This window comes from Pecten maximus, chromosome 6 (genome assembly GCF_902652985.1).
Source record: "Pecten maximus chromosome 6, xPecMax1.1, whole genome shotgun sequence".
Classification (NCBI taxonomy): Eukaryota; Metazoa; Mollusca; class Bivalvia; order Pectinida; family Pectinidae; genus Pecten; species Pecten maximus.
Window position 1 is genome coordinate 14,839,876 of NC_047020.1, and position 13,018 is coordinate 14,852,893.

Consider the following 13,018-nt stretch of genomic DNA (forward strand, 5'->3'; position numbering starts at 1 on the left):
GATGTACTGACTGAGGGATGTAGCCAGTCAGCTGTGAGGTGTGTTAGTGAACAGATGTACTGATTGAGGAATGTAGCCAGTCAGCTGTGAGGTGTGATAGTGAACAGATGGACTGACTGAGGAATGTAGCCAGTCAGCTGTGAGGTGTGTTAGTGAACAGATGGACTGACTGAGGGATGTAGCCAGTCAGCTGTGAGGTGTGTTAGTGAACAGATGTACTGACTGAGGGATGTAGCCAGTCAGCTGTGAGGTGTGTTAGTGAATAGATGTACTGACTGAGGGATGTAGCCAGTCAGCTGTGAGGTGTGTTAGTGAATAGATGTACTGACTGAGGGATGTAGCCAGTCAGCTGTGAGGTGTGTTAGTGAACAGATGGACTGACTGAGGGATGTAGCCAGTCAGCTGTGAGGTGTGTTAGTGAACAGATGGACTGACTGAGGGATGTAGCCAGTCAGCTGTGAGGTGTGATAGTGAATAGATGTACTGACTGAGGACAGTAGCCAGTCAGCTGTGAGGTGTGTTAGTGAATAGATGTACTGACTGAGGGATGTAGCCAGTCAGCTGTGAGGTGTGTTAGTGAACAGATGGACTGACCGAGGAATGAAGCCAGTCAGCTGTGAGGTGTGTTAGTGAATAGATGTACTGACTGAGGGATGAAGCCAGGGAGCTGTGAGGTGTGTTAGTGAACAGATGGACTGACTGAGGGATGTAGCCAGTCAGGTGTGAGGTGTGTTAGTGAATAGATGTACTGACTGAGGGATGTAGCCAGTCAGCTGTGAGGTGTGATAGTGAACAGATGGACTGACTGAGGAATGTAGCCAGTCAGCTGTGAGGTGTGTTAGTGAACAGATGGACTGACTGAGGGATGTAGCCAGTCAGCTGTGAGGTGTGTTAGTGAACAGATGTACTGACTGAGGGATGTAGCCAGTCAGCTGTGAGGTGTGTTAGTGAGCAGATGGACTGACTGAGGGATGTAGCCAGTCAGCTGTGAGGTGTGTTAGTGAACAGATGTACTGATTGAGGGATGTAGCCAGTCAGCTGTGAGGTGTGTTATTTTGTGAACAGATATATATGCATGTGAATGTTTAAGGAGTATCTTTTGTATAAAAATCCTAAGCTAGAGTGCCCTGCATATATGATCATTTGTTTTTAAATAATGAATGAATTTTTCTGTTGTTTTTTAATTACATTATATACTTTCAGTTCCAGTTTTATAATGTTTGATACAAATGGTATCAACTGTTCTGTCAAAATAAATAATAATTCATATGTCTGTCACATATATGGTACAGTATATGGTTTTAACAATATTGCAGGTGATGTGTCAAATTGAGTGATTAAAACCCTCTGTAAAATATGCTCAAGAAATATGTACACTTACCATTGGTGTTATACCTGCTTCAGTTTTGTAGGTCAGTGTAGGCATTCTGTCCTAGGAGTTGACCAAGGTTGACCTAGGTTGACCCAGACTTACCTAGGTTGACACAGGTTGACATAGCGATAGGTTGACCAAGGCTTACCTAGTATGACCAAGGTTAATAGAGGTTGACCAAGGCTTACCTAGGAGGAGTCAGGTTGACATAGGTTGACCCTGGGGGGGTGGGGGGGGGGGGTGGGGGGGGGGGGGGGGGGGGGGGAGGAATAATCAGATTTATGGTGGATTCTAATTCTAAAGGGAATTTTTGTTCTTAGGGAATCTGAATTTGCTTTAATAAATTGACTGAAATACATATTGCTTGATCATTATTGTCAGAATTTATATTTTGTGTACAGTAGTAATTTTTGGCTATTGTCTCATTTAATCTGTTAATTGGTTATTCTTGGCCAAACAACAGTTAAAACTTATTAATCCACATTGCTTCTTTTAATTCATTGGCCGAGTTATATGTTTCTATATTTTGAAGTTACTTAAAAGGCAGAATTATTTCAAGCAATATCAATTAAGATAACTTGATCATGGTTATAGTATACTGTCAAAAATGGCTAAGGATAACTGTAGAGAGAGTGAGTTGTTTTTAAACATTGTTCTGACATGATGTTATGACATGTAAGTTGCATATTGAGTTTGTATGTTATGTGTTGTTTAATTTTTTTTAAATAAAGCTATTTTTTGTAGTTTGTTTTCATCAATATTTTAAAGCTGCTGTGATATACAAAACAGGTATTATATGACTGTTCATTGGATCTCACTGTATGATGTAGTGAGAGGTAACTAATTATGTCACCCCTGTCCCAAGGTCCATGTCCTCTGTAACTCAGGACTAAGGAGAGCTTGATTATAAAGCCTACTGAATACCACTGCATTATTTAGGGGTCATTGACAAGATTAAAACTCAGCTGCTACCTCATTATATCACATGATGCATACATGCCATACCTCTCCGCGTGAGACAAAATCTCCCTTATTTTCAAGTCATTTATTTCCCCCAGGAGGAGAGCCCAAATTCCCGTATTTTGTAATTCCCTCCAGTATTATTTTTGTTTACAATTGGGTAGATTTTTCCACGAGATTTTATGAGATTTGACTAAATTTAGCGATCACGTTATCCATCTGTCCACGTGATCACTCAAGTCAAAATGTCAAAACCCCACACGTAGCCACAGAGCAGCCAATCCTCCAGCCAAGCTGATCATGGACAACACAGATATCGTGACAACTAGAGGAAGTAAGAAGCATTATACACTGAATGCGAAGAAAACACTTAATAAGAAACTCAAAAACTGAAGCCTGGCTGAGAAGATTAAACATTTACTATGAGCACAGGACTACTTGAAATCTATAAACATGCAGTAGTAGAACATAATGAAGAAAAAGCAACAGACAACAGTTACCCATTCCAGGTCATCATGAGACATGACAAGGTTTTTTTTTTTTTGTTTGTTTGTTTTTGTTTAACGTCCTATTAACAGCCAGGGTCATTTAAGGACGTGCCAGGTTTTGGAGGTGAGGGGAAAGCCGGAGTACCCGGAGAAAAACCATCAGCCTACGGTCAATACCTGGCAACTGCCCCACGTAGGTTTCGAACTCGCAATCCAGAGGTGGAGGGCTAGTGATGAAGTGTCGGGACACCTTAACCACTCGGCCAACATGACAAGCACCAGAACAACGCCGTAGTAGAGATGAACATAAAACTTCCCACCAAGGTAAAGAAAGGCAATGGTAAGCTTAGATATTCCATGACGTTATAAACGGGAAATATTCAGAACTGTACTTCAAAGATCATGAAAATATCATGAGTATGATAACACACCATCCATCAACAGAAACATTAGACGCCCGACCTAGCCTCAGCCTTTATCCAAAAAGCTATGTGTAATAGAGACACGGCAGATGTGAAGGCCCCACCGCCCCCTCACGAAAACAGTAACCTGATGGGCATTACTCCACTTGGACAATATTCCAACTTTGACACAAGGCACACAGATTCGCACGTAGTGGAAGATTGCAACTATACTACCCTAGTAAAGAGATCCATAGAAGATCAAACATCCCCACAGACCTGTATTTTATCTACCCCTAATCAGCCATCCAAATCCGGGATCGGTAAAGAACGTCACCCCCACCATTTCTATCCAGGGAACTATATTATGTACTCCTAATCAGCTATCCATACGCGGGCCAACCGAAAACGTCACCCCTACTATCTCCGTCCAGGGAACCACATTATCTACTCATAACATGCCATCCATACACGGAACAACACAGAACGTCACCCCATCGTCTCCGCCCGGGAAAATACACACTCATCTAAAGAGAATCGGGACACCCAGGCGGAATCAAACCCAGGGGAAAGCCCCTATTATGCTGACCCCACCCTCAGAGCGCCCGACTACTATCTCATGTCAAGCTGTAAACTAAACAGCTAAACAACACGTAGGCAATACCAAAGATAGGAATACCCCCAAACCATCTACAGTAGAACCACTAAACAGTAGGAAAAGGAAACAGAACCTACTTAGGGCCAACCGAATGTACACAAGGGAAAAGACCAAAGAGAGACTTTATTATACAAGATCAGGAAAACAGTTAATAGTCTGCAAAACACAAATAGCAGCTCTAGAGACAAGGAACATTGAAACATAAAGCAACACCGGAACCTTACAATTAGAACTCCAATCAGAACGTAGCAGCCAATCCATCAACCCAATTACAACTTACCCACCTACTCAACCACCACCTGGGAGTAGCCAGAGACAGGATATACTCCCAAACGTTACCACAGAAATTGACATACTTAAATTCCGATTAGATTTACTAGAACTTAAACAAGAACAGAATGAGTTATCAGCTAAGCTACAAGAAATCTCCAGCTTGCAGAATTGCACGCCCCTATGTACAGACCCATCTATACACCAGCAGAGGGAAACCAGACCTATCCATGATGACGTTTTGTACCACGGCCAGAAAACAACGCAATAAAGGATGAAGACCAAACCAAAAGAAAGACCAGGGAATAACAAACCCAGACGAAAAGTCAGAACCCAGACCCAACCAGTATACTCTCAACATGCCTAAACTTAGGGTCTACGCAATCTAACGTTGCCTGAGACAGTGGCCATGCCGCCACCCCCGTACTACAACCACACACTGAGGGAGAATCGCTACGATGTGTCCACCCAAGCCTCCACCTGGCAACCCTGCCTTGGCACAGTCCCAACAGACGAGAGCAGGCCAGATGCTCCCAACGATAATACCAATACAGCTGCCACGATACATAACAAATCAGGCCATACCGAGCTAACCGAACAGACCAGTACTTTAAAGATAGCTCCAATTAACATACACAATATCCGAGGGAATGCTATATATGCAAATCAACTACTCGCAGGGGTAGACATCCTAGCAATTTAAGAACACTGGCTCTACCGATTTGAATATCAAACCCTTCGGGACCTCTTTCCCAAACACACATCTCATGGAAAATGTACTGACGATGAAGATCCGACAGAGATTCCGGCATCACTGACCAAAGTCAAGAGAGCAAACCTGGCAACTGTACACAGAAACCTAACTGGGATAAATGTAACCTAGCCGTATACAGGGACACCATCATCGAGAACTTAGACGCAACAAAATTCGGACAACCAACCAACGGTTTGACTCAAACTTCAATGGATATCATACGTCTTACCGACGTCCTTACTGAAGCCACTAGAATGAGACAAGTTAAGGCCCTGTAGCATGGAACCCTGAGGTACACAAGACTAGTAAACTAGCACTAGCAAAGCATACCTTCTGGAAATGGAAAACAGCTGGACGTCCAAGAGATCTGAACAATCAGTTATACTTGGATATGAAGAAATCAAAACGAGGCCTCCGACAGTCTCAACGACAGCAACTAGCGGAGAAAAGGAGTGGCCTTTACAATGACATTATGTCATCCTACCAGAGCGACCAGACGTTATTTTACAAACTAGTAAACCGTCAGCGTAAAACAAACGCCGGGGGCACATATATACTATGTTCTACAGAGGGTACCCTAACCTCAAAAATTGACATCTTACAAGGATGGAAATCTCACTTTAGTACATTAGCTACTCCAACGACAAAACCACACTTCGATGAAGATCATCTCAAGCTAGTTAATGGAGACCTGTTAAGGATACAGGAAACAGCATCCAAAAGTCATAACCACCCCACCGCTCCAAAATCACGTCAACAAGTTAGTAAGGCCATTTCAAAACTCAACAACAAGAAGGCTCCAGATGCCCTCGGACTAACTGATGAACACTTCAAGAACGCCAATCACAGTGTCATTGAATATGTGACAAACATCATAAATAACATTATTCGTATACAAAGACTACCCAATATTTTAAAAGCGGGACTTCTCACTCAAGTCCCCAAAAAAGATAAAGACCAAACCTTACCCGGCAATCATAGATGTATCACTGTTACTACAATAATGAGTAAAATCCTAGAAACAGTCCTGTATGATGAGTTGAACTCCAGGATCGCACAACAAATCAACAAGCTGTAGCGTGGATTAACAGAAGAAACATCCCCAAACAATGTGGTACTTATAGTCTCAGAATGCATAAACGAAGCCAGGGATAATAGAACTCAGTTGACCATGGCGACACTTGACGCTGAACAAGCCTTTGATGTAGTATGGCACATCGGCCTCATGCGCAAACTCTACCATAAGGGAATAACTGACTATCACTTGCATCTAATCAAAGAATTACATACTAATGCGCCTACCCATATCAAATGGAAAGGCAACCTAATAAGTGACCCATTTATAGTTCAACAAGGCATACGACAAGGGGCCATGCTCTCGTCGACTTTATATAAATGCTTCAATAACGATCTCCTTAATATGCTTCATAGAAACAGTCTCTCAGCAATGATTGGCACAACCTATGTAGGCTGCCCTACAGTCGCATACGAAATCAACATAATGGCCACAAACACTGTAGACCTCCAAACAGTACTCAGTATTGTACATGAGCACAACAGTAAGAATAGGGCCACAACAAACACAACAAAGAGTGAAATAGTCATATATAACGCCCCAAATAAACGGGTGGAGCAAAGATGGAATATGGATAATAAGGAAATCAAAGAAACCCCAGGAACCTCCCATCTAGGAATACAACGGATCTCAAATCTTACACAAGATATATAAGAACGGATCCAGAAAGGTAGATGGGCCTTATATGCTATCACGGGAGACGGCCTACATGGTAAAAATGGATTAAACCCCGTTACATCATACCATATGTATACCACCTTCTCAAGACCCAGAATGGTATATGGCCTCGAAACGATCAAACTATCAAAGACAGACCTGGCAAGAATCGAAACATACGAAGCACATATCCTAAGACAGCTACAGTTACCTCACAGACCGGTGTTCAAGAGTCACACTATACAGTCTCCATGGAGCCACTCCTCTCCAAACCCAGTTCGACATCATGGCCTTATCACTAATTGGCAATGTAATCCGTCAACCTGGAACTGTAGAGTACCATGTTGCAGTAAGACAACTAGCAATCAAGGGAGAAGACAGCAATAGCTGGTTCGTCGTTATTCAAGCTATACTCTCAAAATACTCACTACCGTCGGAATTCGACCTTCTCGAAAATCCACCATCAAATGTAGCCTAGAAATCATTGATACAAGATGCAACCAACCACTACTGGACGGCCAAACGGGAAGAAGAAAAATCTGCTAGGCCATCCCTGAACTATTTTCACACTCAAAACAATCCACTCTCTAGGTCTAACCCACTATGGGACACTGCCACAAACCCAGACAAATTAAAGAGGCCACTGTTAAACCTAGAGTACTGACAGGAACCTATACTTTACAAGCTAACAAACAGGAGTTCAACCAACATGCAGTTTCTCCTACTTGCAAATTATGCAACAGTAGCCCAGAAAATAGAGAGCATTTCCTTCTTCACCGCAACACACTCGAACACACTCGTTGGAAATGCCCAAATCCTATTATACAAACTATTACACATTCAGTAGGAACAAAAGCTGGTGACACAATTACGGGTAACCCGGCTCTGTTGCTTACACTGTGTTATGGACTGTTCTGCACCACACATCTCGGAACTCCTCGAGCATAACATTGGCACTAAATCCAGTGTGGAGAGAAAGAGCCAGATTCTGATATATAACTTGCATAGAACCAGACAGAACAATATCAATATTATAACATAAATAACTGTGTCAAATAACATTGGCGTCATCAACTGTGTAGACCAAGTATATTACTAATGTGGTATCCGATCAGATCATCAGATGGTGGGCTATTCAAATCGCCCTGCCTCCATCGTCCGTCCGTTCGCCCCTCCCTCCGTCTGTCCCTCCGTAAACAATTCTGGTTATCTCTTATTTCTCAGAAAAAAATGAAGGGATATTTCTCAAATTTCATATGTCAGTTCCCCTTGGTACCTAGTTATGCATATGGCATTTTGCGACCGATCACAAAAAAACATGGCCGACAGGCAGCCATCTTGGATTTTGACAATTAAAGTTTGCTCCTGCTATATCGTGTTATATAAATTCGTTATTTAATATTTTGAAAGAAGAGTGAAAGAAGGGAAAAGGAGGAAAAGATAAGTCTCATTTGATTCAATGGTGGGTGCCAAGATCCTTCTGGGTTCTCTTGTTTATTGATACACAGCTGTAGCTATAGGTTAATACAAGCTTCATGTATCGAAACCTTCTTCAATTTTCCTATCTGCAAGGATGCTACAAATCCAAGTTGTATTGAACATGATCGTATATATATACCCATTTTTCTGTCATCGAAGTGGAAACATTTTGGTGTGAAAGTGTTCCTTTTAGCTAACATACCTATATGGTATCACTATGGATTCTGTATGTGTTCCTCATCTGAGTGCATGGTAAAATAAACAAAAACGACGAAACTAAGTCTGGAATCATGAGATAGTTAATTCCTAGGTGACAATACCATTAAGTTTGGTGGCCTAATGATGAACCTGAAGTTATTGACAAGTTTATCTTGACAAGTGACTCAACCTCCAGTTTCACTTACAGGCACATCGTAAATGTCTAACCAAAGGAGTTGTGCTAATTTCAGCCATTCTGCTCAGTGATAATTCAAATTTTGCAGCTGTATATACATGTAGTGTGCTATTAAAAACATCAGATTTTGTGTGACTCAGGAAAAAAAAATGGTTCAAAGTTGGGATGGATATAAAATTGAAAATAATATTCTTAATGTTTCCGAAAATTCAATATTGGAATAGAAAAATAGTATAGGTTTATAGGTTTTTATTCTTCCATCATCCTATGTCAATGGTCTGTTGTCTGTTTGTAAGCATTCTGATTAAAACCAGATGTTCACTATCCACTCCGTAAACTCATACAGTGTTTACGGAGTACAAAGTGAACATCTGATTTAAATTAGATAGGTTGTAATCAATCCTCGTTATCACTATTTATTAAGAAGGGATATTTCTCAAACTTCATATGGAGATTCCTCTTCGTCCCTTAAGTTTTGCACATGCAATAAAGCTGTTGTTGTTTTTGATGTTTCTTGAGAAGAACTGGTGATATTTTTCTCAAACTTCACAAGTAATTTTGTTCCCCATGGTACCTGGTTGTTCGCCATCAATTTTAATTTTGACCGGGAAAACCAAAATGGCCCCCAGGCAGCAATATTTGATTTAGACAGTTAAGATTTGTTATCATTATTTCTTTAGAAGCACAGGTCCTAGAGTGATGTTTCTCAAATTTTACATATATGTTTCCCTTGGTCTCTCGCTGTATCAAGTTAATTTTGAGTCTGATTGGGAATACCAAATGTCCAGCAAGTGGCCATCTTGTATATTAGTTGAAGTTTGTTATTGCTATTCTGGAGTAATATTTCTGATTTCAGGTGCAGGTTTCCCCGGTTTCCCCAGTTTCCAAATGACTCAGAAAAGAAGGGAAAAGTAGAGAAAAGATTAGTCTTACAAAGTGAAAAAATATTACTCTCATAGATTGAATAATTTTTAATATTTCACTGGTAAAAATGAAATGAAAAGCAGTGTTTTCACTCTCCAAAGGAAACTGTTAAAGAGACCAATGTATGGGGCATTAGAGAGCCCTATGAACGGGACATTGGAAAGCCCAAAAAGCAAAACCTGTTGTTTCCTACTTAAATCTGATCGCAGAAGGGGACTTAAAGAAGGGAGATATTTTTCCGTGTTCTATTTAGAGGATATTAGAGAGGTAATATTATATCTGGTACTCCTATTACATCCTTTTATCTTAATGCACTGCCCTTTCTTTCTGTGCATTGTATACTTTTGTTTATGTCATCTCTTTGAAATCCGTCCTCATATCAACTTAGCTGTTGCGATGACTTTAAATCCTGTACAAATACCATAACACTGACGTCCACCGCGGACGATACACCGATAATTCACATAAACTGATAGAAAGGCAACCGCGGCCGATACACCGATAATTCACATAAACTGATAAAAAGGCAACTAATTTTTAAATGATTGTATTCGTTTAGATATTTCGCATTTACCCGTGTTCGATGAAGCAGTGTAGTATTATCATTTTTTATCTATTTTTTATCTATCTCCAGAGAAAACATATCAATCGACATATTCTAACCGCCTTTTGTCCGTCGTCGTGTGTCGTCCGTTGGCACCGTTCAGCATGCGTCCGTAAACAAATAAGGTAGAATTAATGATAGTATATTGTAGTCAGTCACTAATATCAAGTTACCTTTCTCTCATTTTGATTCCGCCAACCTGACCAAAAAGTTCTCGAGTATTCGATAGACATAAAAGTAAATAAACCAAACAAAACAGCATAAACATTCGGATACGTTTAATGTAAAACTTTAAAAAGTATCACAGTCGGTGTAAATATAAGCACATCAAGGGAATAGTAAACGGTCCTGCTTCAAATGGTCATACTCGTTCAACACCAGCTAATGAGAACGGTCTAAATCTATTAAAAAGGTAAAGCAGTTGTTAAAAACCTAATATACGTAATGACTGGAATTTATGTACAAAAGATTATAAACAAAGAAATAACCGTCCTAGTATTAGATAACAATGGTATAATGGCTTACTTTAGTAGTGTCAGAGAGCCATGCTTTGATATTCCCAACTGTAATAGTTTTAGATAACATGATACAAAATAAAACGTAAAATGATACTTGTTCTATGTATGCATGTTCAGCCATAAACAACCACGCTATGATATTCAACCAGTATTGCTATGATGTTTAACCGCAGTGGTATTAGATAACCATGTTATAATGTTCAACCGTAATCCTTTTAGATAACCATAGTTTAATGTTTAACGTACTGGTGATATGTATACATGTACAACCACACTGGTGATATGTATACATGTACAACCATAATGGTGATATGTATACATGTTCAACCACATTGGTGATATGTACACATATACAACCATTCTAGTGATATGTATACATGTACAACCATACTGGTGCTATGTATACATGTACAACCATACTAGTGATATGTATACATGTACAACCACACTGGTGATATGTATACATGTACAACCATACTAGTGATATGTATACATGTACAACCACACTGATGATATGTATACATGTACAACCACACTGGTGATATGTATACATGTACAACCACACTGGTGATATGTATACATGTACAACAATACTTGTGATATGTATACATGTACAAACACACTGGTGATATGTATACATGTACAACCACACTGGTGATATGTATACATGTACAACCATAATGGTGATATGTATACATGTACAACCATACTGGTGATATGTATACATGTACAACCACATTGGTGATATGTATACATGTACAACCACACTGGTGATATGTATACATGTACAACCACACTGATGATATGTATACATGTACAACCACACTGATGATATGTATACATGTACAACCACACTGGTGATATGTATACATGTACAACCACATTGGTGATATGTACACATATACAACCATACTAGTGATATGTATACATGTACAACCACATTGGTGATATGTATACATGTACAACCATACTGGTGATATGTACACATATACAACCATATTGGTGATATGTATACATGTACAACCATACTGGTGCTATGTATACATGTACAACCACACTGGTGATATGTATACATGTACAACCATAATGGTGATATGTATACATGTACAACCATACTGGTGATATGTATACATGTACAACCACATTGGTGATATGTATACATGTACAACCACACTGATGATATGTATACATGTACAACCACATTGGTGATATGTACACATGTACAACCACACTGGTGATATGTATACATGTACAACCATAATGGTGATATGTATACATGTACAACCATATTTGTGATATGTATACATGTACAACCATAATGGTGATATGTATACATGTACAACCACATTGGTGATATGTATACATGTACAACCATAATGGTGATATGTATACATGTACAACCATAATGGTGATATGTATACATGTACAACCACATTGGTGATATGTATACATGTACAACCATATTGGTGATATGTATACATGTACAACAATACGTGTGATATGTATACATGTACAACCATACTAGTGATATGTATACATGTACAACCATACTAGTGATATGTATACATGTACAACCACATTGGTGATATGTATACATGTACAACCATATTGGTGATATGTATACATGTACAACCACACTGATGATATGTACACATGTACAACCACACTGGTGATATGTATACATGTACAACCATAATGGTGATATGTATACATGTACAACCACATTGGTGATATGTATACATGTACAACCATATTGGTGATATGTATACATGTACAACCATACTAGTGATATGTATACATGTACAACCATACTGGTGCTATGTATACATGTACAACCACATTGGTGATATGTATACATGTACAACCACATTGGTGATATGTATACATGCACCACCACATTGGTGATATGTATACATGTACAACCACATTGGTGATATGTATACATGTACAACCATAATGGTGATATGTATACATGTACAACCATAATGGTGATATGTATACATGTACAACCACATTGGTGATATGTATACATGTACAACCATAATGGTGATATGTATACATGTACAACCACATTGGTGATATGTATACATGTACCACCACATTGGTGATATGTATACATGTACCACCACATTGGTGATATGTATACATGTACAACCATAATGGTGATATGTATACATGTACAACCATAATGGTGATATGTATACATGTACAACCACATTGGTGATATGTATACTTGTACAACCACATTGGTGATATGTATACATGTACAACCATAATGGTGATATGTATACATGTACAACCATAATGGTGATATGTATACATGTACAACCATAATGGTGATATGTATACTTGTACAACCACATTGGTGATATGTATACATGTACCACCACACTGGTGATATGTATACATGTACAACCACATTGGTGATATGTATACATGTACAACCACATTGGTGATATGTATA